At 53.6% G+C, this 27,739-nt stretch overlaps 19 non-coding genes across 19 annotated transcripts; all 19 read right to left on the minus strand.

Annotated features, from left to right (window-relative positions):
• Window positions 1–497: 497 nt before the first annotated feature.
• On the minus strand, window positions 498–616 carry LOC116411792. Its single transcript, XR_004223358.1, has one exon. It is a non-coding gene; the product is annotated as a 5S ribosomal RNA (ribosomal RNA).
• Window positions 617–1,335: 719 nt separating this feature from the next.
• On the minus strand, window positions 1,336–1,454 carry LOC116411875. Its single transcript, XR_004223423.1, has one exon. It is a non-coding gene; the product is annotated as a 5S ribosomal RNA (ribosomal RNA).
• A 224-nt stretch (window positions 1,455–1,678) lies between these two features.
• On the minus strand, window positions 1,679–1,797 carry LOC116411876. Its single transcript, XR_004223424.1, has one exon. It is a non-coding gene; the product is annotated as a 5S ribosomal RNA (ribosomal RNA).
• A 625-nt stretch (window positions 1,798–2,422) lies between these two features.
• LOC116411877 lies at window positions 2,423–2,541 on the minus strand. Its single transcript, XR_004223425.1, has one exon. It is a non-coding gene; the product is annotated as a 5S ribosomal RNA (ribosomal RNA).
• A 609-nt stretch (window positions 2,542–3,150) lies between these two features.
• Window positions 3,151–3,269, minus strand: LOC116411878. The gene has a single exon (XR_004223426.1). It is a non-coding gene; the product is annotated as a 5S ribosomal RNA (ribosomal RNA).
• A 575-nt stretch (window positions 3,270–3,844) lies between these two features.
• Window positions 3,845–3,963, minus strand: LOC116411879. The gene has a single exon (XR_004223427.1). It is a non-coding gene; the product is annotated as a 5S ribosomal RNA (ribosomal RNA).
• A 625-nt stretch (window positions 3,964–4,588) lies between these two features.
• On the minus strand, window positions 4,589–4,707 carry LOC116411880. Its single transcript, XR_004223428.1, has one exon. It is a non-coding gene; the product is annotated as a 5S ribosomal RNA (ribosomal RNA).
• Window positions 4,708–5,315: 608 nt separating this feature from the next.
• Window positions 5,316–5,434, minus strand: LOC116411791. The gene has a single exon (XR_004223357.1). It is a non-coding gene; the product is annotated as a 5S ribosomal RNA (ribosomal RNA).
• A 719-nt stretch (window positions 5,435–6,153) lies between these two features.
• On the minus strand, window positions 6,154–6,272 carry LOC116411882. The gene has a single exon (XR_004223430.1). It is a non-coding gene; the product is annotated as a 5S ribosomal RNA (ribosomal RNA).
• Window positions 6,273–6,833: 561 nt separating this feature from the next.
• Window positions 6,834–6,952, minus strand: LOC116411883. Its single transcript, XR_004223431.1, has one exon. It is a non-coding gene; the product is annotated as a 5S ribosomal RNA (ribosomal RNA).
• A 609-nt stretch (window positions 6,953–7,561) lies between these two features.
• On the minus strand, window positions 7,562–7,680 carry LOC116411884. The gene has a single exon (XR_004223432.1). It is a non-coding gene; the product is annotated as a 5S ribosomal RNA (ribosomal RNA).
• A 5,228-nt stretch (window positions 7,681–12,908) lies between these two features.
• LOC116411894 lies at window positions 12,909–13,027 on the minus strand. Its single transcript, XR_004223442.1, has one exon. It is a non-coding gene; the product is annotated as a 5S ribosomal RNA (ribosomal RNA).
• A 567-nt stretch (window positions 13,028–13,594) lies between these two features.
• On the minus strand, window positions 13,595–13,713 carry LOC116411885. The gene has a single exon (XR_004223433.1). It is a non-coding gene; the product is annotated as a 5S ribosomal RNA (ribosomal RNA).
• Window positions 13,714–14,306: 593 nt separating this feature from the next.
• On the minus strand, window positions 14,307–14,425 carry LOC116411895. The gene has a single exon (XR_004223443.1). It is a non-coding gene; the product is annotated as a 5S ribosomal RNA (ribosomal RNA).
• A 561-nt stretch (window positions 14,426–14,986) lies between these two features.
• Window positions 14,987–15,105, minus strand: LOC116411896. Its single transcript, XR_004223444.1, has one exon. It is a non-coding gene; the product is annotated as a 5S ribosomal RNA (ribosomal RNA).
• A 561-nt stretch (window positions 15,106–15,666) lies between these two features.
• Window positions 15,667–15,785, minus strand: LOC116411886. The gene has a single exon (XR_004223434.1). It is a non-coding gene; the product is annotated as a 5S ribosomal RNA (ribosomal RNA).
• Window positions 15,786–16,362: 577 nt separating this feature from the next.
• LOC116411798 lies at window positions 16,363–16,481 on the minus strand. The gene has a single exon (XR_004223364.1). It is a non-coding gene; the product is annotated as a 5S ribosomal RNA (ribosomal RNA).
• A 599-nt stretch (window positions 16,482–17,080) lies between these two features.
• LOC116411799 lies at window positions 17,081–17,199 on the minus strand. Its single transcript, XR_004223365.1, has one exon. It is a non-coding gene; the product is annotated as a 5S ribosomal RNA (ribosomal RNA).
• A 561-nt stretch (window positions 17,200–17,760) lies between these two features.
• LOC116411897 lies at window positions 17,761–17,879 on the minus strand. Its single transcript, XR_004223445.1, has one exon. It is a non-coding gene; the product is annotated as a 5S ribosomal RNA (ribosomal RNA).
• Between the last annotated feature and the right edge of the window lie 9,860 nt (window positions 17,880–27,739).

The raw sequence follows: 27,739 nt of genomic DNA on the forward strand, positions 1-27,739 counted from the left end.
CTCCCCCTGTGACTCTCAAACAGCCCCTGCCCGCCCCTCACTCTTTCTATAGCCTGTGTGCAACCTCATGCAAGCCCCCCACATTCCCTCGCTCGCAGGCCCCTCCGCGCGCACTCTCATTTCTAGCAGTCGGCTATGGGCCGCCCGGCACAACACTGGCTGCTCAGGGCCAATCGGCAATGGCGCGTGCAATCCTATAGCCTTCTCTGTGCGCTTCACAAGATCACTGGGGTTTGTTACCTGTCTTTGCGGGAGCTGAGGGGGAGGGAAGAGCGCAAAGCGAGCCTTCTTTTGCTGCAAAGCGGCCCACTAGCCACCCACTTTGCTCGGTGGCTGCCGACCAGTCCAGCACCCTTGCCCCGGCAAGCAGCAGCAAAAAGCCCCCCTGCTCTGACTAGAGAGTCAAATGAGGGGCCGAAAGGCGCGCTCTTCCCAGAATCAATGCAGAAAAGCATTGAGAAGACTGCCTCCTGCTGGTCAGAATGGCAAAATGCAAAAGCCTACAACACCAGGTGTTCCCAGGCGGTCTCCCATCCAAGTACTAACCAGGCCCGTCCCTGCTTAGCTTCCGAGATCAGACGAGATCGGGCGCTTTCAGGGTGGTATGGCCGTAGGCGACCACTAGGGTGACTTTTCCTCCTCTTGTGCTTCAGCCCTAAGGCCCCTCCCCCTGTGACTCTCAAACAGCTCCTGCCCCTCCCCCTGTGACTCTCACAGCCCCTGCCCCTCCCCCTGTGACTCTCAAACAGCCCCTGCCCCTCCCCCTGTGACTCTCAAACAGCCCCTGCCCCTCCCCCTGTGACTCTCAAACAGCCCCTGCCCCTCCCCCTGTGACTCTCAAACAGCCCCTCCCCCTGTGACTCTCAAACAGCCCCTGCCCGCCCCTCACTCTTTCTATAGCCTGTGTGCAACCTCATGCAAGCCCCCCACATTCCCTCGCTCGCAGGCCCCTCCGCGCGCACTCTCATTGCTAGCAGTCGGCTATGGGCCGCCCGGCACAACACTGGCTGCTCAGGGCCAATCGGCAATGGCGCGTGCAATCCTATAGCCTTCTCTGTGCGCTTCACAAGATTGTTACCTGTCTGTGCGGGAGCTGAGGGGGAGGGAAGAGCGCAAAGCGAGCCTTCTTTTGCTGCAAAGCGGCCCACTAGCCACCCACTTTGCTCGGTGGCTGCCGACCAGTCCAGCACCCTTGCCCCGGCAAGCAGCAGCAAAAAGCCCCCCTGCTCTTACTAGAGAGTCACATGAGGGGCCGAAAGTTGCGCTCTTCCCAGAATCAATGCAGAAAAGCATTGAGAACACTGCCTCCTGCTGGTCAGAATGGCAAAATGCAAAAGCCTACAGCACCAGGTATTCCCAGGCGGTCTCCCATCCAAGTACTAACCAGGCCCGTCCCTGCTTAGCTTCCGAGATCAGACGAGATCGGGCGCTTTCAGGGTGGTATGGCCGTAGGCGAGCACTAGGGTGACTTTTCCTCCTCTTGTGCTTCGGCCCTAAGGCCCCTCCCCCTGTGACTCTCAAACTGCCCCTCCCCCTGTGACTCTCAAACAGCCCCTGCCCGCCCCTCACTCTTTCTATAGCCTGTGTGCAACCTCATGAAAGGCGCGCTCTTCCCAGAATCAATGCAGAAAAGCATTGAGAACACTGCCACCTGCTGGTCAGAATGGCAAAATGCAAAAGCCTACAGCACCAGGTATTCCCAGGCGGTCTCCCATCCAAGTACTAACCAGGCCCGTCCCTGCTTAGCTTCCGAGATCAGACGAGATCGGGCGCTTTCAGGGTGGTATGGCCGTAGGCGAGCACTAGGGTGACTTTTCCTCCTCTTGTGCTTCGGCCCTAAGGCCCCTCCCCCTGTGACTCTCAAACAGCCCCTGCCCCTCCCCCTGTGACTCTCAAACAGCCCCTGCCCCTCCCCCTGTGACTCTCAAACAGCCCCTGCCCCTCCCCCTGTGACTCTCAAACAGCCCCTGCCCGCCCCTCACTCTTTCTATAGCCTGTGTGCAACCTCATGCAAGCCCCCCACATTCCCTCGCTCGCAGGCCCCTCCGCGCGCACTCTCATTGCTAGCAGTCGGCTATGGGCCGCCCGGCACAACACTGGCTGCTCAGGGCCAATCGGCAATGGCGCGTGCAATCCTATAGCCTTCTCTGTGCGCTTCACAAGATTGTTACCTGTCTGTGCGGGAGCTGAGGGGGAGGGAAGAGCGCAAAGCGAGCCTTCTTTTGCTGCAAAGCGGCCCACTAGCCACCCACTTTGCTCGGTGGCTGCCGACCAGTCCAGCACCCTTGCCCCGGCAAGCAGCAGCAAAAAGCCCCCCTGCTCTGACTAGAGAGTCAAATGAGGGGCCGAAAGTTGCGCTTTTCTCAGAATCAATGCAGAAAAGCATTGAGAACACTGCCTCCTGCTGGTCAGAATGGCAAAAAGCCTACAGCACCAGGTATTCCCAGGCGGTCTCCCATCCAAGTACTAACCAGGCCCGTCCCTGCTTAGCTTCCGAGATCAGACGAGATCGGGCGCTTTCAGGGTGGTATGGCCGTAGGCGAGCACTAGGGTGACTTTTCCTCCTCTTGTGCTTCGGCCCTAAGGCCCCTCCCCCTGTGACTCTCAAACAGCCCCTGCCCCTCCCCCTGTGACTCTCAAACAGCCCCTGCCCCTCCCCCTGTGACTCTCAAACAGCCCCTGCCCGCCCCTCACTCTTTCTATAGCCTGTGTGCAACCTCATGCAAGCCCCCCACATTCCCTCGCTCGCAGGCCCCTCCGCGCGCACTCTCATTTCTAGCAGTCGGCTATGGGCCGCCCGGCACAACACTGGCTGCTCAGGGCCAATCGGCAATGGCGCGTGCAATCCTATAGCCTTCTCTGTGCGCTTCACAAGATCAATGGGGTTTGTTACCTGTCTGTGCGGGAGCTGAGGGGGAGGGAAGAGCGCAAAGCGAGCCTTCTTTTGCTGCAAAGCGGCCCACTAGCCACCCACTTTGCTCGGTGGCTGCCGACCAGTCCAGCACCCTTGCCCCGGCAAGCAGCAGCAAAAAGCCCCCCTGCTCTGACTAGAGAGTCAAATGAGGGGCCGAAAGGCGCGCTCTTCCCAGAATCAATGCAGAAAAGCATTGAGAAGACTGCCTCCTGCTGGTCAGAATGGCAAAATGCAAAAGCCTACAGCACCAGGTATTCCCAGGCGGTCTCCCATCCAAGTACTAACCAGGCCCGTCCCTGCTTAGCTTCCGAGATCAGACGAGATCGGGCGCTTTCAGGGTGGTATGGCCGTAGGCGAGCACTAGGGTGACTTTTCCTCCTCTTGTGCTTCGGCCCTAAGGCCCCTCCCCCTGTGACTCTCAAACAGCCCCTGCCCCTCCCCCTGTGACTCTCAAACAGCCCCTGCCCGCCCCTCACTCTTTCTATAGCCTGTGTGCAACCTCATGCAAGCCCCCCACATTCCCTCGCTCGCAGGCCCCTCCGCGCGCACTCTCATTGCTAGCAGTCGGCTATGGGCCGCCCGGCACAACACTGGCTGCTCAGGGCCAATCGGCAATGGCGCGTGCAATCCTATAGCCTTCTCTGTGCGCTTCACAAGATCACTGGGGTTTGTTACGTCTGTGCGGGAGCTGAGGGGGAGGGAAGAGCGCAAAGCGAGCCTTCTTTTGCTGCAAAGCGGCCCACTAGCCACCCACTTTGCTCGGAGGCTGCCGACCAGTCCAGCACCCTTGCCCCGGAAAGCAGCAGCAAAAAGCCCCCCTGCTCTGACTAGAGAGTCAAATGAGGGGCCAAAAGTTGCGCTTTTCTCAGAATCAAAGCAGAAAAGCATTGAGAACACTGCCTCCTGCTGGTCAGAATGGCAAAATGCAAAAGCCTACAGCACCAGGTATTCCCAGGCGGTCTCCCATCCAAGTACTAACCAGGCCCGTCCCTGCTTAGCTTCCGAGATCAGACGAGATCGGGCGCTTTCAGGGTGGTATGGCCGTAGGCGAGCACTAGGGTGACTTTTCCTCCTCTTGTGCTTCGGCCCTAAGGCCCCTCCCCCTGTGACTCTCAAACAGCCCCTGCCCCTCCCCCTGTGACTCTCAAACAGCCCCTGCCCCTCCCCCTGTGACTCTCAAACAGCCCCTGCCCCTCCCCCTGTGACTCTCAAACAGCCCCTGCCCGCCCCTCACTCTTTCTATAGCCTGTGTGCAACCTCATGCAAGCCCCCCACATTCCCTCGCTCGCAGGCCCCTCCGCGCGCACTCTCATTGCTAGCAGTCGGCTATGGGCCGCCCGGCACAACACTGGCTGCTCAGGGCCAATCGGCAATGGCGCGTGCAATCCTATAGCCTTCTCTGTGCGCTTCACAAGATTGTTACCTGTCTGTGCGGGAGCTGAGGGGGAGGGAAGAGCGCAAAGCGAGCCTTCTTTTGCTGCAAAGCGGCCCACTAGCCACCCACTTTGCTCGGTGGCTGCCGACCAGTCCAGCACCCTTGCCCCGGCAAGCAGCAGCAAAAAGCCCCCCTGCTCTGACTAGAGAGTCAAATGAGGGGCCGAAAGTTGCGCTTTTCTCAGAATCAATGCAGAAAAGCATTGAGAACACTGCCTCCTGCTGGTCAGAATGGCAAAAAGCCTACAGCACCAGGTATTCCCAGGCGGTCTCCCATCCAAGTACTAACCAGGCCCGTCCCTGCTTAGCTTCCGAGATCAGACGAGATCGGGCGCTTTCAGGGTGGTATGGCCGTAGGCGAGCACTAGGGTGACTTTTCCTCCTCTTGTGCTTCGGCCCTAAGGCCCCTCCCCCTGTGACTCTCAACAGCCCCTGCCCCTCCCCCTGTGACTCTCAAACAGCCCCTGCCCCTCCCCCTGTGACTCTCAAACAGCCCCTGCCCGCCCCTCACTCTTTCTATAGCCTGTGTGCAACCTCATGCAAGCCCCCCACATTCCCTCGCTCGCAGGCCCCTCCGCGCGCACTCTCATTTCTAGCAGTCGGCTATGGGCCGCCCGGCACAACACTGGCTGCTCAGGGCCAATCGGCAATGGCGCGTGCAATCCTATAGCCTTCTCTGTGCGCTTCACAAGATCACTGGGGTTTGTTACCTGTCTTTGCGGGAGCTGAGGGGGAGGGAAGAGCGCAAAGCGAGCCTTCTTTTGCTGCAAAGCGGCCCACTAGCCACCCACTTTGCTCGGTGGCTGCCGACCAGTCCAGCACCCTTGCCCCGGCAAGCAGCAGCAAAAAGCCCCCCTGCTCTGACTAGAGAGTCAAATGAGGGGCCGAAAGGCGCGCTCTTCCCAGAATCAATGCAGAAAAGCATTGAGAACACTGCCTCCTGCTGGTCAGAATGGCAAAATGCAAAAGCCTACAACACCAGGTATTCCCAGGCGGTCTCCCATCCAAGTACTAACCAGGCCCGTCCCTGCTTAGCTTCCGAGATCAGACGAGATCGGGCGCTTTCAGGGTGGTATGGCCGTAGGCGACCACTAGGGTGACTTTTCCTCCTCTTGTGCTTCAGCCCTAAGGCCCCTCCCCCTGTGACTCTCAAACAGCTCCTGCCCCTCCCCCTGTGACTCTCACAGCCCCTGCCCCTCCCCCTGTGACTCTCAAACAGCCCCTGCCCCTCCCCCTGTGACTCTCAAACAGCCCCTGCCCCTCCCCCTGTGACTCTCAAACAGCCCCTGCCCCTCCCCCTGTGACTCTCAAACAGCCCCTCCCCCTGTGACTCTCAAACAGCCCCTGCCCGCCCCTCACTCTTTCTATAGCCTGTGTGCAACCTCATGCAAGCCCCCCACATTCCCGCGCTCGCAGGCCCCTCCGCGCGCACTCTCATTGCTAGCAGTCGGCTATGGGCCGCCCGGCACAACACTGGCTGCTCAGGGCCAATCGGCAATGGCGCGTGCAATCCTATAGCCTTCTCTGTGCGCTTCACAAGATTGTTACCTGTCTGTGCGGGAGCTGAGGGGGAGGGAAGAGCGCAAAGCGAGCCTTCTTTTGCTGCAAAGCGGCCCACTAGCCACCCACTTTGCTCGGTGGCTGCCGACCAGTCCAGCACCCTTGCCCCGGCAAGCAGCAGCAAAAAGCCCCCCTGCTCTGACTAGAGAGTCAAATGAGGGGCCGAAAGTTGCGCTTTTCTCAGAATCAATGCAGAAAAGCATTGAGAACACTGCCTCCTGCTGGTCAGAATGGCAAAATGCAAAAGCCTACAGCACCAGGTATTCCCAGGCGGTCTCCCATCCAAGTACTAACCAGGCCCGTCCCTGCTTAGCTTCCGAGATCAGACGAGATCGGGCGCTTTCAGGGTGGTATGGCCGTAGGCGAGCACTAGGGTGACTTTTCCTCCTCTTGTGCTTCGGCCCTAAGGCCCCTCCCCCTGTGACTCTCAAACAGCCCCTGCCCCTCCCCCTGTGACTCTCAAACAGCCCCTGCCCGCCCCTCACTCTTTCTATAGCCTGTGTGCAACCTCATGCAAGCCCCCCACATTCCCTCGCTCGCAGGCCCCTCCGCGCGCACTCTCATTGCTAGCAGTCGGCTATGGGCCGCCCGGCACAACACTGGCTGCTCAGGGCCAATCGGCAATGGCGCGTGCAATCCTATAGCCTTCTCTGTGCGCTTCACAAGATTGTTACCTGTCTGTGCGGGAGCTGAGGGGGAGGGAAGAGCGCAAAGCGAGCCTTCTTTTGCTGCAAAGCGGCCCACTAGCCACCCACTTTGCTCGGTGGCTGCCGACCAGTCCAGCACCCTTGCCCCGGCAAGCAGCAGCAAAAAGCCCCCCTGCTCTGACTAGAGAGTCAAATGAGGGGCCGAAAGTTGCGCTTTTCTCAGAATCAATGCAGAAAAGCATTGAGAACACTGCCTCCTGCTGGTCAGAATGGCAAAAAGCCTACAGCACCAGGTATTCCCAGGCGGTCTCCCATCCAAGTACTAACCAGGCCCGTCCCTGCTTAGCTTCCGAGATCAGACGAGATCGGGCGCTTTCAGGGTGGTATGGCCGTAGGCGAGCACTAGGGTGACTTTTCCTCCTCTTGTGCTTCGGCCCTAAGGCCCCTCCCCCTGTGACTCTCAAACAGCCCCTGCCCCTCCCCCTGTGACTCTCAAACAGCCCCTGCCCCTCCCCCTGTGACTCTCAAACAGCCCCTGCCCGCCCCTCACTCTTTCTATAGCCTGTGTGCAACCTCATGCAAGCCCCCCACATTCCCTCGCTCGCAGGCCCCTCCGCGCGCACTCTCATTGCTAGCAGTCGGCTATGGGCCGCCCGGCACAACACTGGCTGCTCAGGGCCAATCGGCAATGGCGCGTGCAATCCTATAGCCTTCTCTGTGCGCTTCACAAGATCAATGGGGTTTGTTACCTGTCTGTGCGGGAGCTGAGGGGGAGGGAAGAGCGCAAAGCGAGCCTTCTTTTGCTGCAAAGCGGCCCACTAGCCACCCACTTTGCTCGGTGGCTGCCGACCAGTCCAGCACCCTTGCCCCGGCAAGCAGCAGCAAAAAGCCCCCCTGCTCTGACTAGAGAGTCAAATGAGGGGCCGAAAGGCGCGCTCTTCCCAGAATCAATGCAGAAAAGCATTGAGAAGACTGCCTCCTGCTGGTCAGAATGGCAAAATGCAAAAGCCTACAGCACCAGGTATTCCCAGGCGGTCTCCCATCCAAGTACTAACCAGGCCCGTCCCTGCTTAGCTTCCGAGATCAGACGAGATCGGGCGCTTTCAGGGTGGTATGGCCGTAGGCGAGCACTAGGGTGACTTTTCCTCCTCTTGTGCTTCGGCCCTAAGGCCCCTCCCCCTGTGACTCTCAAACAGCCCCTGCCCCTCCCCCTGTGACTCTCAAAACGGAAAATCATATCATACTTACCGAGATTTTCGTTTCCTGGACTGGAACATGGCAGTGGGCACCAATGGGTTAATCCCCCCTGCCGTGAGGAAGGTACAGGAAATGACACATTATAAAAGACTTCCCCTTCCCCCAGCGCCCCATCTCTACTGACTGAGTGCAAAACTTAGGGTGGGAAGTCCCGTGCCCACTGCCATGTTCCAGTCCAGGAAACGAAAATCTCGGTAAGTATGATATGATTTTCCGTTTTCCTGTTCCTTTCACATGGCAGTGGGCACCAATGGGACATAACAAGCTTACAACATAGGGAGGGTAAACAATTATTTATTAGCAGTAGCCTCCGATAGAATAGCCCATCCAGAGCCAGCTAATTTAGAAGCAAAAAGTATCAAATACAGATGCAGCAATAAAGTTGTACCATAAAGCGGTGGACACTAAAGGGTATGACAACCTTCTTGTTAATATACTCACCACTTTTTGGCCTTAGGATTACATTTGCGGCACTATAGGACTGAGCCTTCCAAATCCATGTAAGGAATGATATACTTACAGTTTGTTTGGTGAAACCATGGCCAAGCCTGCTGTAGAGAGATTATTAATTCAATATAGTAAAATGTTAATGCAGACCATTAATGCAGTATCATATGAGCAATAGACAAAAGTACCAAATAGTAATGCATTATTACTATATTTGCCGTACTATAATATAGTTATTTATCAATACACAATGAAGAAACACCTCAATGGCAGAGCGCCATAGTGCCCTAATAATGGGCTGCAGATGATACAGGTAAATAATAGCCTCAAAAAATATACTGAAGCAGATTATATTAATGTGCCTGACATCTCCTCTCTGAACTGTAAAGGAAAAATACACAATATTATAACAAAGAATGTAATAGAAATTAATGATAAGCCGCACTGAAATTCAAATGCTAAGAATCTTTTGGTGAAACACTGCGCCCATAAATAGCAGTTTAGGAGTTAAAAACTTAACCAGACTAAATATATGGTAAAAGACCATAAAGAGCTTGCCCCCATGTATCCCAATACAAAATGTAACTGCAGGGCTGTGTATACAAAAATGAAATTATCTGCTACGTAAAGAATTCTACTAGTACTAGTTTTGTATACTGGTATACGGAATGTGGGACATTATAGGAAATGTAATGATGAATTACAAATCAATTTAAATATTACACTATAAAGATTTAAAAACTGCATCACAGAGTAACAATGAGAGAATATACATAACGACTTTATGTGCCACCCAACTTGAAATGATTCTCTCAAATAAACATTATGATATAATGATAATAAACTGTAGGACTGAATATAGAAACCAAATAGCTATTGGCTAATTATTAGATACAGGATAGCCCACTGTATGCAGACTACAGGAACGCTGATGAGCAATATAACTGTAGTGATTACCAGATTATTGAATACCTTGGTAACTAGCAGGTTAGTAAACTGCAGAAATGTGCCCAGCAATTATACACTGGATACTTGTACCATAGTAATGACAACTAATGTCAACTACTCAATATTGATATATCTCGAAACTAGTGTTATACCAGTATCAATATACTTTAGTTATTACAAGATAATAAAATATGGTACTTAGAAACTAACATTAAACATCTGTGATATGAAAAATGATCCACAAAGGATGCACCGCTGTAGATAAAACACTATTAGAATAGAGATGCTTAACCAGTGCTACTGGAAGCTCGCGGCTGGATGTAGCCCCTCAGATGCCCTCTATCGTGCCCAGATTGCTTGAAGGCTTCGACATAAAACATTTTAATTTAATCTGGCCTTTGAACATGCTGCTTGAGAAATAACTGGCCCACTATATGAGATAAGTGGAACATAACCGTGCTTAACCGTTATAAGATAACCTGCAGAGAAACAAAGAATGAAATAAATGTATGGTAACCGGTATCATTTAAAGAGAGGTAAACCCGAAAAGAGAGCTGCAATGTCCCCCATGAATATGTTGCAATATGGGGGTGAGATGAGCGACAATGAACTGACTGGTGCATCATGATGACTGCACTGAACCATACTAAGTGGTTACAGAAGGCAGTATGCACTGTTGAATTACTGTATTAATATACTGCATGAATATTTTACACTGAATACCAATGGCTGCATGAGTTGAACTACAGACACTTTGTTTTAATGTGCTGCATAGCTATATCCAGATAGTACTGGAAACTACCGAAATTGCAATGTGGAATACAATGAATTGTAGGAATGCACATAGTATCTATGTGCTGAATAGCTATATCAAAAAGGCAGGACCTGGGAGGGATTGAAGCACAGGGGCCAAACCCTCACAGTCGATGTGCTCAGTATGCCGAAGTTTGCAATTTTACCTTGAAAGTTGACCTCCTTGCTGTTTAGCTGCCAACAGTGCAACAGAATATACAGAACGGGTTTCCAGGTTTATGCTACATGACAAAAACACAAAAGATGCAATAGTCATAATGAACTGTACTACATTTGATATCAATATTGTGAATGACTATATCTTAATTATACTGGTTAATTTCAGACATTTAAATATGGTTGTCAAAGAAACTGCAGGAGACTGCACTGCAATAGAACTGTTGTATGCAGGGGTCTCCTTTCCAAGCCCCGCTTAGCTTCCCAGATCTATCAAGATGAGGTTCATTCGGGCCGCAGGTCACCAGCTAAATGGCTACGTAATGGTAGTACTGCATCTACTACAATTGCAGTATAGTATAATACTATATAGTGATAGCCCTAACTTGGGGCAGCTGCAGTACAAATAAACTACAGATGTGCACTTAGTATTACCCTACAGACTGGCTATATATCAGTAGCCCCACTCAGTATTAACCTGCAGAAAAGGCTATATAGTAATAGCCCCACTTAGTATTAACCTACAGAAAGGCTATATATCAGCAGCCCCACGTAGTATTAACCTGCAGAAAGGCTATATATCAGTAGCCCCACTTAGTATTAACCTGCAGAAAAGCTATATATCAGTAGCCCCACTTAGTATTAACCTGCAGAAAAGGCTATATAGTAATAGCCCCACTTAGTATTAACCTACAGAAAGGCTATATATCAGCAGCCCAATGTAGTATTAACCTGCAGAAAGGCTATATATCATTAGCCCCACATAATATCAACCTGTAGAATGGCTATATAGCAATAGCCCCAAATCTGGAACAGTTGCAGCAAATGCTGACTATATATCAGTAGTCCTGCAGATGTGTCATCAGGACTAATACTGTATGGCTATAACCTCATAGCACAGGTTAACATTTAATAAGTTGTATCAACACACAAAATGACATCAGGAAGAATCCCAGTATCGACTGAGAATATCTGAACTCAAAGTAGTGCCTTCCCCAGACAACTTCCCATAAGCCATATCCATGTAACAGGCTTAAATAGAGGCTGTGCATGTGGAGCCCAATGCTATTTGGGAGGCAATACACTATGCGTGTCCCAATGTTTGAATACATAGGCTTACCAGCCATAAATGAATCACTTAATCCAAGATAAGCTTGCATCTGGCAGGCCTCTGAGGTGTTCGGGTACCTCACTGATATAAGCAGAGCCCATTACACTCAGCAGCACCTGAGGAACCTGACGGGCTCAGAATCCAATCAAGCCATTACAGCTGGAAGGCAATTAATCTGCACCAACCTCTCCTCACAATAGGAGCTTCTCCCTCAAATAGGTATACAGCTTATCTGCTCCATGGAGTTGTGCAGAAATAATTACAATTTCCCCAAGGTTGGAGATCAATCGCAAATCAGCAGGTGATTCGACTGCAAACTCCTCTGTTGATGTTGAAAACTTTTCACTTACCTGATAAACGTATAAATGTATAGTTGCACAACAACGTATAAATTTCTTTATGAATTATTTTCCCAGTTTCCGACGAGAACAAACAACTACACTTAAGTAGCACAATGCAGGATGAATATCATAACCTTCTGTGACAGCTCTGATGCGAGACTTACCCAATCTCCTCCCAGTCTCAATACCAGGGGAGACAAATGAACAAACACACTCTGGTGTACTGGTCCCATGCTCTCATAAGTTATAGAGCTTACCCCCTGGAGCCAGAGTGTGCTAGTCTGAGACTCATTACAGACAGCCTGTAAAATACATTACACACACACAGGTTAAAATTCAAGCAACCTGAAGCTCCATGCGTAAAATAAACCCAATGGGTAATAACTTACACCCAGGATCAGTTTTGGTCAAATATTCCACACCATTTAAATTTCAAATTTGGCGCCAACCATCCCTTTAAAACATACCCGGAGGTTCGCGCATTTCACCACCAGCGTTGGAGACAGGGGCGCTCAGCGTCTTAACGCGCATGCGCCTCACCAAAAGGATCGGCATTGCGGCTTACTGCGCTGCAGGCAACGGATGGCCATAAGCCCGCCGGCTTCTCTCTGCGCACACAAAAGATAAAGATCTCGGCTGCAGGAGCATCAGACAGAGGAGAGCTACTCTGCTGGTAACGGGGGTTTGCACGACAGGAAGAGAAGAGATGGGGCGCTGGGGGAAGGGGAAGTCTTTTATAATGTGTCATTTCCTGTACCTTCCTCACGGCAGGGGGGATTAACCCATTGGTGCCCACTGCCATGTGAAAGGAACAGGAAACAGCCCCTGCCCGCCCCTCACTCTTTCTATAGCCTGTGTGCAACCTCATGCAAGCCCCCCACATTCCCTCGCTCGCAGGCCCCTCCGCGCGCACTCTCATTGCTAGCAGTCGGCTATGGGCCGCCCGGCACAACACTGGCTGCTCAGGGCCAATCGGCAATGGCGCGTGCAATCCTATAGCCTTCTCTGTGCGCTTCACAAGATTGTTACCTGTCTGTGCGGGAGCTGAGGGGGAGGGAAGAGCGCAAAGCGAGCCTTCTTTTGCTGCAAAGCGGCCCACTAGCCACCCACTTTGCTCGGTGGCTGCCGACCAGTCCAGCACCCTTGCCCCGGCAAGCAGCAGCAAAAAGCCCCCCTGCTCTGACTAGAGAGTCAAATGAGGGGCCGAAAGTTGCGCTTTTCTCAGAATCAATGCAGAAAAGCATTGAGAACACTGCCTCCTGCTGGTCAGAATGGCAAAAAGCCTACAGCACCAGGTATTCCCAGGCGGTCTCCCATCCAGGTACTAACCAGGCCCGTCCCTGCTTAGCTTCCGAGATCAGACGAGATCGGGCGCTTTCAGGGTGGTATGGCCGTAGGCGAGCACTAGGGTGACTTTTCCTCCTCTTGTGCTTCGGCCCTAAGGCCCCTCCCCCTGTGACTCTCAAACAGCCCCTGCCCCTCCCCCTGTGACTCTCAAACAGCCCCTGCCCGCCCCTCACTCTTTCTATAGCCTGTGTGCAACCTCATGCAAGCCCCCCACATTCCCTCGCTCGCAGGCCCCTCTGCGCGCACTCTCATTGCTAGCAGTCGGCTATGGGCCGCCCGGCACAACACTGGCTGCTCAGGGCCAATCGGCAATGGCGCGTGCAATCCTATAGCCTTCTCTGTGCGCTTCACAAGATTGTTACCTGTCTGTGCGGGAGCTGAGGGGGAGGGAAGAGCGCAAAGCGAGCCTTCTTTTGCTGCAAAGCGGCCCACTAGCCACCCACTTTGCTCGGTGGCTGCCGACCAGTCCAGCACCCTTGCCCCGGCAAGCAGCAGCAAAAAGCCCCCCTGCTCTGACTAGAGAGTCAAATGAGGGGCCGAAAGGCGCGCTCTTCCCAGAATCAATGCAGAAAAGCATTGAGAACACTGCCTCCTGCTGGTCAGAATGGCAAAATGCAAAAGCCTACAGCACCAGGTATTCCCAGGCGGTCTCCCATCCAAGTACTAACCAGGCCCGTCCCTGCTTAGCTTCCGAGATCAGACGAGATCGGGCGCTTTCAGGGTGGTATGGCCGTAGGCGACCACTAGGGTGACTTTTCCTCCTCTTGTGCTTCGGCCCTAAGGCCCCTCCCCCTGTGACTCTCAAACTGCCCCTCCCCCTGTGACTCTCAAACAGCCCCTGCCCCTCCCCCTGTGACTCTCAAACAGCCCCTGCCCGCCCCTCACTCTTTCTATAGCCTGTGTGCAACCTCATGCAAGCCCCCCACATTCCCGCGCTCGCAGGCCCCTCCGCGCGCACTCTCATTGCTAGCAGTCGGCTATGGGCCGCCCGGCACAACACTGGCTGCTCAGGGCCAATCGGCAATGGCGCGTGCAATCCTATAGCCTTCTCTGTGCGCTTCACAAGATTGTTACCTGTCTGTGCGGGAGCTGAGAGGGAGGGAAGAGCGCAAAGCGAGCCTTCTTTTGCTGCAAAGCGGCCCACTAGCCACCCACTTTGCTCGGTGGCTGCCGACCAGTCCAGCACCCTTGCCCCGGCAAGCAGCAGCAAAAAGCCCCCCTGCTCTGACTAGAGAGTCAAATGAGGGGCCGAAAGTTGCGCTTTTCTCAGAATCAATGCAGAAAAGCATTGAGAACACTGCCTCCTGCTGGTCAGAATGGCAAAATGCAAAAGCCTACAGCACCAGGTATTCCCAGGCGGTCTCCCATCCAGGTACTAACCAGGCCCGTCCCTGCTTAGCTTCCGAGATCAGACGAGATCGGGCGCTTTCAGGGTGGTATGGCCGTAGGCGAGCACTAGGGTGACTTTTCCTCCTCTTGTGCTTCGGCCCTAAGGCCCCTCCCCCTGTGACTCTCAAACAGCCCCTGCCCCTCCCCCTGTGACTCTCAAACAGCCCCTGCCCGCCCCTCACTCTTTCTATAGCCTGTGTGCAACCTCATGCAAGCCCCCCACATTCCCTCGCTCGCAGGCCCCTCCGCGCGCACTCTCATTGCTAGCAGTCGGCTATGGGCCGCCCGGCACAACACTGGCTGCTCAGGGCCAATCGGCAATGGCGCGTGCAATCCTATAGCCTTCTCTGTGCGCTTCACAAGATTGTTACCTGTCTGTGCGGGAGCTGAGGGGGAGGGAAGAGCGCAAAGCGAGCCTTCTTTTGCTGCAAAGCGGCCCACTAGCCACCCACTTTGCTCGGTGGCTGCCGACCAGTCCAGCACCCTTGCCCCGGCAAGCAGCAGCAAAAAGCCCCCCTGCTCTGACTAGAGAGTCAAATGAGGGGCCGAAAGTTGCGCTTTTCTCAGAATCAATGCAGAAAAGCATTGAGAACACTGCCTCCTGCTGGTCAGAATGGCAAAAAGCCTACAGCACCAGGTATTCCCAGGCGGTCTCCCATCCAGGTACTAACCAGGCCCGTCCCTGCTTAGCTTCCGAGATCAGACGAGATCGGGCGCTTTCAGGGTGGTATGGCCGTAGGCGAGCACTAGGGTGACTTTTCCTCCTCTTGTGCTTTGGCCCTAAGGCCCCTCCCCCTGTGACTCTCAAACAGCCCCTGCCCCTCCCCCTGTGACTCTCAAACAGCCCCTGCCCGCCCCTCACTCTTTCTATAGCCTGTGTGCAACCTCATGCAAGCCCCCCACATTCCCTCGCTCGCAGGCCCCTCCGCGCGCACTCTCATTGCTAGCAGTCGGCTATGGGCCGCCCGGCACAACACTGGCTGCTCAGGGCCAATCGGCAATGGCGCGTGCAATCCTATAGCCTTCTCTGTGCGCTTCACAAGATTGTTACCTGTCTGTGCGGGAGCTGAGGGGGAGGGAAGAGCGCAAAGCGAGCCTTCTTTTGCTGCAAAGCGGCCCACTAGCCACCCACTTTGCTCGGTGGCTGCCGACCAGTCCAGCACCCTTGCCCCGGCAAGCAGCAGCAAAAAGCCCCCCTGCTCTGACTAGAGAGTCAAATGAGGGGCCGAAAGTTGCGCTTTTCTCAGAATCAATGCAGAAAAGCATTGAGAACACTGCCTCCTGCTGGTCAGAATGGCAAAAAGCCTACAGCACCAGGTATTCCCAGGCGGTCTCCCATCCAAGTACTAACCAGGCCCGTCCCTGCTTAGCTTCCGAGATCAGACGAGATCGGGCGCTTTCAGGGTGGTATGGCCGTAGGCGAGCACTAGGGTGACTTTTCCTCCTCTTGTGCTTCGGCCCTAAGGCCCCTCCCCCTGTGACTCTCAAACAGCCCCTGCCCCTCCCCCTGTGACTCTCAAACAGCCCCTGCCCGCCCCTCACTCTTTCTATAGCCTGTGTGCAACCTCATGCAAGCCCCCCACATTCCCTCGCTCGCAGGCCCCTCCGCGCGCACTCTCATTGCTAGCAGTCGGCTATGGGCCGCCCGGCACAACACTGGCTGCTCAGGGCCAATCGGCAATGGCGCGTGCAATCCTATAGCCTTCTCTGTGCGCTTCACAAGATCACTGGGGTTTGTTACCTGTCTGTGCGGGAGCTGAGGGGGAGGGAAGAGCGCAAAGCGAGCCTTCTTTTGCTGCAAAGCGGCCCACTAGCCACCCACTTTGCTCGGAGGCTGCCGACCAGTCCAGCACCCTTGCCCCGGCAAGCAGCAGCAAAAAGCCCCCCTGCTCTGACTAGAGATTCAAATGAGGGGCCGAAAGGCGCACTTTTCTCAGAATCAATGCAGAAAAGCATTGAGAAGACTGCCTCCTGCTGGTCAGAATGGCAAAATGCAAAAGCCTACAGCACCAGGTATTCCCAGGCGGTCTCCCATCCAGGCACTAACCAGGCCCGTCCCTGCTTAGCTTCCGAGATCAGACGAGATTGGGCGCTTTCAGGGTGGTATGGCCGTAGGCGAGCACTAGGGTGACTTTTCCTCCTCTTGTGCTTCGGCCCTAAGGCCCCTCCCCCTGTGACTCTCAAACAGCCCCTGCCCCTCCCCCTGTGACTCTCAAACAGCCCCTGCCCCTCCCCCTGTGACTCTCAAACAGCCCCTGCCCGCCCCTCACTCTTTCTATAGCCTGTGTGCAACCTCATGCAAGCCCCCCACATTCCCGCGCTCGCAGGCCCCTCCGCGCGCACTCTCATTGCTAGCAGTCGGCTATGGGCCGCCCGGCACAACACTGGCTGCTCAGGGCCAATCGGCAATGGCGCGTGCAATCCTATAGCCTTCTCTGTGCGCTTCACAAGATTGTTACCTGTCTGTGCGGGAGCTGAGGGGGAGGGAAGAGCGCAAAGCGAGCCTTCTTTTGCTGCAAAGCGGCCCACTAGCCACCCACTTTGCTCGGTGGCTGCCGACCAGTCCAGCACCCTTGCCCCGGCAAGCAGCAGCAAAAAGCCCCCCTGCTCTGACTAGAGAGTCAAATGAGGGGCCGAAAGGCGCACTTTTCTCAGAATCAATGCAGAAAAGCATTGAGAAGACTGCCTCCTGCTGGTCAGAATGGCAAAATGCAAAAGCCTACAGCACCAGGTATTCCCAGGCGGTCTCCCATCCAGGCACTAACCAGGCCCGTCCCTGCTTAGCTTCCGAGATCAGACGAGATTGGGCGCTTTCAGGGTGGTATGGCCGTAGGCGAGCACTAGGGTGACTTTTCCTCCTCTTGTGCTTCGGCCCTAAGGCCCCTCCCCCTGTGACTCTCAAACTGCCCCTCCCCCTGTGACTCTCAAACAGCCCCTGCCCGCCCCTCACTCTTTCTATAGCCTGTGTGCAACCTCATGCAAGCCCCCCACATTCCCGCGCTCGCAGGCCCCTCCGCGCGCACTCTCATTGCTAGCAGTCGGCTATGGGCCGCCCGGCACAACACTGGCTGCTCAGGGCCAATCGGCAATGGCGCGTGCAATCCTATAGCCTTCTCTGTGCGCTTCACAAGATTGTTACCTGTCTGTGCGGGAGCTGAGGGGGAGGGAAGAGCGCAAAGCGAGCCTTCTTTTGCTGCAAAGCGGCCCACTAGCCACCCACTTTGCTCGGTGGCTGCCGACCAGTCCAGCACCCTTGCCCCGGCAAGCAGCAGCAAAAAGCCCCCCTGCTCTGACTAGAGAGTCAAATGAGGGGCCGAAAGTTGCGCTTTTCTCAGAATCAATGCAGAAAAGCATTGAGAACACTGCCTCCTGCTGGTCAGAATGGCAAAATGCAAAAGCCTACAGCACCAGGTATTCCCAGGCGGTCTCCCATCCAGGTACTAACCAGGCCCGTCCCTGCTTAGCTTCCGAGATCAGACGAGATCGGGCGCTTTCAGGGTGGTATGGCCGTAGGCGAGCACTAGGGTGACTTTTCCTCCTCTTGTGCTTCGGCCCTAAGGCCCCTCCCCCTGTGACTCTCAAACTGCCCCTCCCCCTGTGACTCTCAAACAGCCCCTGCCCCTCCCCCTGTGACTCTCAAACAGCCCCTGCCCCTCCCCCTGTGACTATCAAACAGCCCCTGCCCGCCCCTCACTCTCTCTATAGCCTGTGTGCAAGTAACACTCAAACCATTTCCACCTCAGCGACAGTAACTCACAGTACACGGCTTAGTATGGCCAGTACCATATAATCCTGCATTGTTCACACCTCAGGCTCAGAATGTAAGCGACAATATTGTTCACCTGTTCGCACCTCCATTATGTCACTGTATGCTGCCTGTGTGTGCTATACTCTCCCTGCCCTATGCTGCCTGTGTGTGCCATACTCTCCCTGCCCTATGCTGCCTGTTTGTGCCATACTCTGCCTGCCCTATGCTGCCTGTGTGTGCCATACTCTGCCTGCCCTACCCTGCCTGTGTGTGCCATACTCTGCCTGCCCTACCCTGCCTGTGTGTGCCATACTCTGCCTGCCCCATGCTGCCTGTGTGTGCCATACTCTGCCTGCCCTACCCTGCCTGTGTGTGCCATACTCTGCCTGCCCTACGCTGCCTGTGTGTGCCATACTCTGCCTGCCCTACGCTGCCTGTGTGTGCCATACTCTGCCTGCCCTATGCTGCCTGTGTGTGCCATACTCTGCCTGCCCTATGCTGCCTGTGTGTGCCATACTCTGCCCGTGTCAGTTGGAAATAGCTGGTCCCTAAGGTGTGTAATTGTATCCTTGGGGTTGCTGTCATTCCCACAGGGGAGGAGGAGGCATATGGATTTAAGGGTGTGTCTTAATATGACATAATATAATTCTTTCACATATGAATGAGGGGGGGGATATCCCATCACCAACCATTGGGGTTTTTGCTGCGCTGCCACCAAGAGAGTTCCGGCCCTCGGTACCACAGAAGCAGCACTGGCCTAGCAGGTACTGTCACTCGGGAGAAGCCTCAGTTACACTGAGCAAGTGTTCTTTTCAGTACATTGGTGCAATCCAACATGGCATGCTGGGAACTGTAGTTTAGCAGCAGCTGCAGGCAAGAGGCCCATTCCTGTAATGCAGTACATACAGTACATTTAAATCTGATTGGCTGAGGGCTTACGTGAGGGGGGGTATGTAACGTGAGAGCCCCCACATACATAATGTTCCTGAGGGACACACAAGCCTATCAGCCCGGCCAGTCACACTGGGCTACTTATCTGCCCCTCGGCAGCCACAGAGAGCGCTCGTGTCTAGGAAAGGGTTAATGATGAAATGTTGATAGGGAAGTCACATGAATGGGGTTTTATTGCCGCCTTTGAGGCTTTTTCATTAAATGATTGTTATACTTTCCCTTTTATTTTCCCAGGCTGTAAAGCAATAATTAGTGATTTAGATAAGGACCATTAATCAGCCCTAATTTCCTGCTGTGCAGACAGAACCCAGGGGCTGGAGGAGGGAAGATAAGGTGCCGGAATAACGAACCCGGGGCCAGAGGAGGGAAGATAAGGTGCCGGAATAACGAGCCCAGGGGCCGGAGGAGGGAAGATAAGGTGCCGGAATAACGAACCCAGGGGCCGGAAGAGGAAAGATAAGGTGCCGGAATAACGAACCCAGGGGCCGGAGGAGGGAAGATAAGGTGCCGGAATAACGAACCCAGGGGCCGGAGGAGGGAAGATAAGGTGACGGAATAACGAACCCAGGGGCCGGAGGAGGGAAGATAAGGTGACGGAATAACAAACCCAGGGGCCGGAGGAGGGAAGATAAGGTGTCCCGGAATAACGAACCCGGGGCCAGAGGAGGGAAGATAAGGTGCCGGAATAACGAACCCAGGGGCCGGAAGAGGAAAGATAAGGTGCCGGAATAACGAACCCAGGGGCCGGAGGAGGTAAAATAAGGTGACGGAATAAGGAACCCAGGGGCCGGAGGAGGGAAGATAAGGTGCCAGAATAACGAACCCAGTGGCCGAGGAAGGAAGATAAGGTGCCGGAATAACAAACCCAGGGGCCGGAGGAGGGAAGATAAGGTGACGGAATAACAAACCCAGAGGCCGGAAGAGGAAAGATAAGGTGCCGGAATAACGAACCCAGGGGCCGGAGGAGGGAAGATAAGGTGACGGAATAACGAACCCAGGGGCCGGAGGAGGGAAGATAAGGTGCCGGAATAATAAACCCAGGGGCCGGAAGAGGAAAGATAAGGTGCCGGAATAACAAACCCAGGGGCCGGAGGAGGAAAGATAAGGTGCCGGAATAACGAACCCAGGGGCCGGAGGAGGGAAGATAAGGTGCCGGAATAACGAACCCAGGGGCCGGAGGAGGGAAGATAAGGTGCCGGAATAACGAACCCAGGGGCCGGAGGAGGGAAGATAAGGTGCCGGAATAACAAACCCAGGGGCCGGAGGAGGGAAGATAAGGTGACGGAATAACGAACCCAGGGGCCGGAGGAGGGAAGATAAGGTGCCGGAATAACGAACCCAGGGGCCGGAGGAGGGAAGATAAGGTGCCGGAATAACGAACCCAGGGGCCGGAGGAGGGAAGATAAGGTGCCGGAATAACGAACCCAGGGGCCGGAGGAGGGAAGATAAGGTGCCGGAATAACAAACCCAGGGGCCGGAGGAGGGAAGATAAGGTGACGGAATAACGAACTCAGTGGCCGAGGAAGGAAGATAAGGTGCCGGAATAATGAACCCAGGGGCCGGAAGAGGAAAGATAAGGTGCCGGAATAACAAACCCAGGGGCCGGAGGAGGGAAGATAAGGTGCCGGAATAACGAACCCAAGGCCCGGAGGAGGGAAGATAAGGTGCCGGAATAACAAACCCAGGGGCCGGAAGAGGAAAGATAAGGTACTGGAATAACAAACCCAGGGGCCGGAGGAGGGAAGATAAGGTGACGGAATAACGAACCCAGGGGCCGAAGGAGGGAAGATAAGGTGACAGAATAACAAACCCAGGGGCCGGAGGAGGGAAGATAAGGTGCCGGAATAACGAATCCTGTGGCCGGAGGAGGGAAGATAAGGTGCCGGAATAACGAACCCAGGGGCCGGAGGAGGGAAGATAAGGTGCCGGAATAACGAACCCAGGGGCCGGAGGAGGGAAGATAAGGTGCCGGAATAACGAACCCAGGGGCCGAAGGAGGGAAGATAAGGTGACAGAATAACAAACCCAGGGGCCGGAGGAGGGAAGATAAGGTGCCGGAATAACGAATCCTGTGGCCGGAGGAGGGAAGATAAGGTGACGGAATAACAAACCCCGGGGCCGGAGGAGGGAAGATAAGGTGCCGGAATAACGAACCCAGGGGCCGGAGGAGGGAAGATAAGGTGCCGGAATAACAAACCCAGGGGCCGGAGGAGGGAAGATAAGGTGACGGAATAACAAACCCAGGGGCCGGAGGAGGGAAGATAAGGTGACAGAATAACAAACCCAGGGGCCGGAGGAGGGAAGATAAGGTGCCGGAATAACAAACCCAGGGGCCGGAGGAGGGAAGATAAGGTGACGGAATAACAAACCCAGGGGCCGGAGAAGGGAAGATAAGGTGCCGGAATAACGAACCCAGGGGCCGAAGGAGGGAAGATAAGGTGACAGAATAACAAACCCAGGGGCCGGAGGAGGGAAGATAAGGTGCCGGAATAACGAATCCTGTGGCCGGAGGAGGGAAGATAAGGTGCCGGAATAACGAACCCAGGGGCCGGAGGAGGGAAGATAAGGTGCCGGAATAACGAACCCAGGGGCCGAAGGAGGGAAGATAAGGTGACAGAATAACAAACCCAGGGGCCGGAGGAGGGAAGATAAGGTGCCGGAATAACGAATCCTGTGGCCGGAGGAGGGAAGATAAGGTGCCGGAATAACGAACCCAGGGGCCGGAGGAGGGAAGATAAGGTGCCGGAATAACGAACCCAGGGGCCGGAGGAGGGAAGATAAGGTGCCGGAATAACGAACCCAGGGGCCGGAGGAGGGAAGATAAGGTGCCGGAATAACGAATCCTGTGGCCGGAGGAGGGAAGATAAGGTGCCGGAATAACGAACCCAGGGGCCGGAGGAGGGAAGATAAGGTGCCGGAATAACGAACCCAGGGGCCGGAGCAGGGAAGATAAGGTGACGGAATAACAAACCCAGGGGCCGGAGCAGGGAAGATAAGGTGACGGAATAACGAATCCTTCAGACCAATTCAGCAGCTTATCTGCCAGTCTATGGGCCCCCCCCAACCAATAACTGGCCTAAAATTGGGCAGATTTCGATCGGGCAGGTTTGACTTTCCTTCGGATCAGGGAGCACATTGGCTCATTGATGCAGTCCTCGGTTCGATGGCGCCTCTTCCCACCAGTGTCAATAATTTGGCCCTAGGGCCCGATATCGGCTACCTTTGGGTGGGCATATTGGGACAAGATCTGTTAGTTTGGCAACCTCGCAGGACAATGACATCGGAGGATGATGTCGCACGACAATGACATCGGAGGATGATGTCGCAGGACAATGACATCGGAGGATGATGTCGCAGGACAATGAAATAGGAGGATGATGTCACAGGAGAATGACATCGGAGGATGATGTCGCAGGAGAATGACATCGGAGGAAGATGTCGCAGGACAATGACATCGGAGGATGATGTCGCAGGAGAATGACATCGGAGGATGATGTCGCAGGAGAATGACATCGGAGGATGATGTCGCAGGAGAATGACATTGGAGGAAGATGTCGCAGGACAATGACATCGGAGGATGATGTAGCACAACAATGACATTGGAGGATGATGTAGCACAACAATCACATTGGAGGATGATGTCGCAAGGACAATGACATCGGAGGATGATGTCGCAGGACAATGACATCGGAGGATGATGTAGCACAACAATGACATTGGAGGATGATGTCGCAGGACAATGACATTGGAGGATGTCGTCGCAGGACAATGACATCGGAGGATGATGTAGCACAACAATGACATTGGAGGATGTCGTCGCAGGACAATGACATCGGAGGATGATGTAGCACAACAATGACATTGGAGGATGATGTCGCAGGACAATGACATCGGAGGATGATGTCGCAGGACAATGACATTGGAGGATGATGTCGCAGGACAATGACATCGGAGGATGATGTAGCACAACAATGACATCGGAGGATGATGACATTGCAGGGAAATGACATCACAGGATGCAGATATTGCAGATAAAAGGGTGATGTGTGGAACTGGGGAACTTGAGAATTACATATTCTAGTATAGAACAGTCCAAGAGACAAAACATGGCAAATACAGGCCAGTAAGTCTGACTCTTTTGTGTGGAAGATCTGGGGTTTGTTCATATCCGTATCACATGACATTTGGGGGAGTGGCATTATTATTAGGAGCCTGCAGGGGCAGAACAGATCAAACAAATGCACTTGCTTTTACAGGTTCTAAAAGAAGGATTTTACCATGTGACCCAGTAGATCAGAGGCACTCACAGTACCGGGGGCAGCTATGGGAAGTAACATGGCGCCACAGTGAGCCAATCTGCTCAAGGCAAAGCTGCTACAGCGATGCTCCTCGTGGGTGGGGCTGCCTCTGGGCCGGATATAGTGCAATTCCACCAATGTCCATTTATCATTTCAATCATTTCCCTCCCACACTTAATGTAACATGAAACCGTTTCCTCGCAGAGATCCATTTCCCGGATCCCAGCATTCTCAGAACCAAGCAGGACAGACTTGTGGTACCGGATGCCAGGAGGCTGCCCAACATGTGGCCCTTGGAAAGGCCCCTCCCTTAATGCGCAATAGAAAAATACAACACACGAGTGGATCAGTAAAGATAAATAGACTTTTTAGTTGGTGGGAAAAGTTACAAATAGGAACAATTTCATGAGAACCAATCAGAGCTCACATTCCAGACACTGTTTATTCCCATTGGATAACAAACCATTCAACATTAGGGAGACTTGTCCCTTATAAATACCCATGGAGGTGTCTCTGGGAGAGGGCAATAGGGCAAGATCCAGTGCACACACAGTCCAACAATGGCTCAGTATAAAAGGACAGGCCCTGAGAATGTCCCAACCCCCAGCCCCTCCCAATCCTGCGCTCTATCAGCCATACACACATTTCCCACAATGCATTTCATCTTGACCACACACTGGGCATCAGCCATGCCCTGCACACACAGAAGGGGCAATAGATTTTTCTTTGTAGCAAGACTTGTTAGTACTAGTTGTAGCAACCAATCAGAAATTTGCTTTCATTATCATGACATTCCTTAGGCCAATCAAAACCATGGAATCTTTGGATTAGTTTGCACTTTAGTCTGTAAGTAAATGACCGCTCAGATTATGGGGATCCTCCTAAGCTCCGCCCCCAATGCACCCCCTGTCTATCACTTTGTTTACAATATATTTCTTTTATCAGAAAACCCCAAATCACTGCATTTGCATGGATGCTTGCCAAAGGCTACACTGTGGTACGGGTGGGGTGAGGGGGTACGGGTGGGGTGAGGGGTACAGCCCCATATTAACTGGAGCAAACTGGGGCTCCATTGGTAAGGGCACCTACTTGCCAGGGGGAGGAGGAGGGAGGTGGTTGGGCACAATTCTCTGGCTTTCTGTGCCCAGTCTGGGAGTGGAGGATTGTGGGAGGAACAGACACGGCTCTGTCTGTAGAACCTTTGGGCACCCTGTGATCCAGCCAGTACCAGTACCTGAGAAAGGGCCACACTGGCCCAGTCATATGGACCTACCAGCTCACTCCCTCATATTAACACTGGGGCAATTATGGGCATCTGCTCTTAGATCTGTGCCACCAGCAGGGGGCAGAAATCCCATCTTTTCACCAGTTCTTAACCCCATTTCCCCAAGTGACCCAGTAGTTTAATGGTCGGTGTATGGTGCCCAAACAACAGTACCGGGGCAGGTATCACCCAGGCCAGTGGGACGTTCAACTGGGCAAGAACTGCGCTGGTTTTCCTTTCCCACTGGGTCTGAAGGGGCAACTATCAGCCCAATTTGCCCAAATCAAAGACCCTTTCATCTATTAATACCCCCAAGCGAGATCCCCCCAGGTGGAGGCACCAAACTTAGTGCCGTTCCCAAAACTTCTGCCAAACTTTGTGCCAAACATGAATCTTTTCCCCAATAAAATAACTTGTGAATTCAGTGAGGGGAACAATATCGGTGAATTATACAGAGATCTAAGGGATGGGGATTCCCAGTAACCCAGTACAGAGATCTAAGGGAAGGGGATTCCCAGTAACCCAGTACAGAGATCTAAGGGAAGGGGATTCCCAGTAACCCAGTACAGAGATCTAAGGGAAGGGGATCCCCAGTAACCCAGTACAGAGATCTAAGGGAAGGGGATCCCCAGTAACCCAGTACAGAGATCTAAGGGAAGGGGATCCCCAGTAACCCAGTACAGAGATCTAAGGGATGGAGATTCCCAGTAACCCAGTACAGAGATCTAAGGGAAGGGGATTCCCAGTAACCCAGTACAGAGATCTAAGGGAAGGGGATTCCCAGTAACCCAGTACAGAGATCTAAGGGAAGGGGATCCCTAGTAACCCAGTACAGAGATCTAAGGGAAGGGGATCCCTAGTAACCCAGTACAGAGATCTAAGGGAAGGGGATCCCCAGTAACCCAGTACAGAGATCTAAGGGAAGGGGATTCCCAGTAACCCAGTACAGAGATCTAAGGGAAGGGGATCCCCAGTAACCCAGTACAGAGATCTAAGGGATGGAGATTCCCAGTAACCCAGTACAGCGATCTAAGGGAAGGGGATTCCCAGTAACCCAGTACAGAGATCTAAGGGAAGGGGATTCCCAGTAACCCAGTACAGAGATCTAAGGGAAGGGGATCCCTAGTAACCCAGTACAGAGATCTAAGGGAAGGGGATCCCTAGTAACCCAGTACAGAGATCTAAGGGAAGGGGATCCCTAGTAACCCAGTACAGAGATCTAAGGGATGGGGATCCCTAGTAACCCAGTACAGAGATCTAAGGGAAGGGGATCCCCAGTAACCCAGTACAGAGATCTAAGGGAAGGGGATCCCCAGTAACCCAGTACAGAGATCTAAGGGAAGGGGATCCCCAGTAACCCAGTACAGAGATCTAAGGGAAGGGGATCCCCAGTAACCCAGTACAGAGATCTAAGGGAAGGGGATCCCTAGTAACCCAGTACAGAGATCTAAGGGAAGGGGATCCCCAGTAACCCAGTACAGAGATCTAAGGGAAGGGGATCCCTAGTAACCCAGTACAGAGATCTAAAGGAAGGGGATCCCTAGTAACCCAGTACAGAGATCTAAGGGAAGGGGATCCCCAGTAACCCAGTACAGAGATCTAAGGGAAGGGGATCCCTAGTAACCCAGTACGGAGATCTAAGGGAAGGGGATCCCTAGTAACCCAGTAGAGAGATCTAAGGGAAGGGGATCCCCAGTAACCCAGTACAGATATCTAAGGGAAGGGGATCCCCAGTAACCCAGTACAGAGATCTAAGGGAAGGGGATCCCTAGTAACCCAGTACAGAGATCTAAGGGAAGGGGATCCCTAGTAACCCAGTACAGAGATCTAAGGGAAGGGGATCCCCAGTAACCCAGTACAGAGATCTAAGGGAAGGGGATCCCTAGTAACCCAGTACAGAGATCTAAGGGAAGGGGATCCCCAGTAACCCAGTACAGAGATCTAAGGGAAGGGGATCCCTAGTAACCCAGTACAGAGATCTAAGGGAAGGGGATCCCTAGTAACCCAGTACAGAGATCTAAGGGAAGGGGATCCCCAGTAACCCAGTACAGTGATCTAAGGGAAGGGGATCCCCAGTAACCCAGTACAGTGATCTAAGGGAAGGGGATCCCTAGTAACCCAGTACAGAGGTCTAATGGAAGGGGATCCCCAGTAACCCAGTATAGAGATCTAAGGGAAGCGGATCCCCAGTAACCCAGTACAGAGGTCTAATGGAAGCAGATCCCCAGTAACCCAGTACAGAGATCTAAGGGAAGGGGATGCCAGTAACCCAGTACAGTGATCTAAGAGAAGGGGATCCCTAGTAACCCAGTACAGAGATCTAAGGAAAGCGGATCGCCAGTAACCCAGTTCAGAGATGTAAGGGAAGCGGATCCCCAGTAACCCAGTACAGAGATGTAAGGAAAGCAGATCCCCAGTAACCCAGTACAGAGATGTAAGGAAAGCGGATCCCCAGTAACCCAGTACAGAGATCTAAGGGAAGCAGATCCCCAGTAACCCAGTACAGGGATGTAAGGGAAGCGGATCCCCAGTAACCCAGTACAGAGATGTAAGGGAAGCAGATCCCCAGTAACCCAGTACAGAGATGTAAGGAAAGCGGATCCCCAGTAACCCAGTACAGAGATCTAAGGGAAGCAGATCCCCAGTAACCCAGTACAGGGATGTAAGGGAAGCGGATCCCCAGTAACCCAGTACAGAGATGTAAGGGAAGCAGATCTCCAGTAACCCAGTACAGGGATGTAAGGGAAGCGGATCCCCAGTAACCCAGTACAGAGATGTAAGGGAAGCAGATCTCCAGTAACCCAGTACAGAGATGTAAGGAAAGTGGATCCCCAGTAACCCAGTAATGAGATCTAAGGGCAAATACTGTGCGGTTCCTCTGATTGGTTGCAGCAAGCACTGTGTAGTGTGACCCTTGTGTGCAATAACACTGACTCACTCACACTCACATCCCAGCTGAGTGCACACACACCCACCCCACTCATGGCACACTCACACTCACGTCCCCACAGGGGGCTCGTTGGGAAGCACCTCAGGAGTTGGGTTACCCTGCAGTAATAAGGAATACTGAGCTGTGAGCAACTGCACAATAACAGGGAATTCCCCACAAAAATA

This window comes from Xenopus tropicalis, chromosome 6, assembly GCF_000004195.4.
Source record: "Xenopus tropicalis strain Nigerian chromosome 6, UCB_Xtro_10.0, whole genome shotgun sequence".
In the NCBI taxonomy this organism is placed as follows: Eukaryota; Metazoa; Chordata; class Amphibia; order Anura; family Pipidae; genus Xenopus; species Xenopus tropicalis.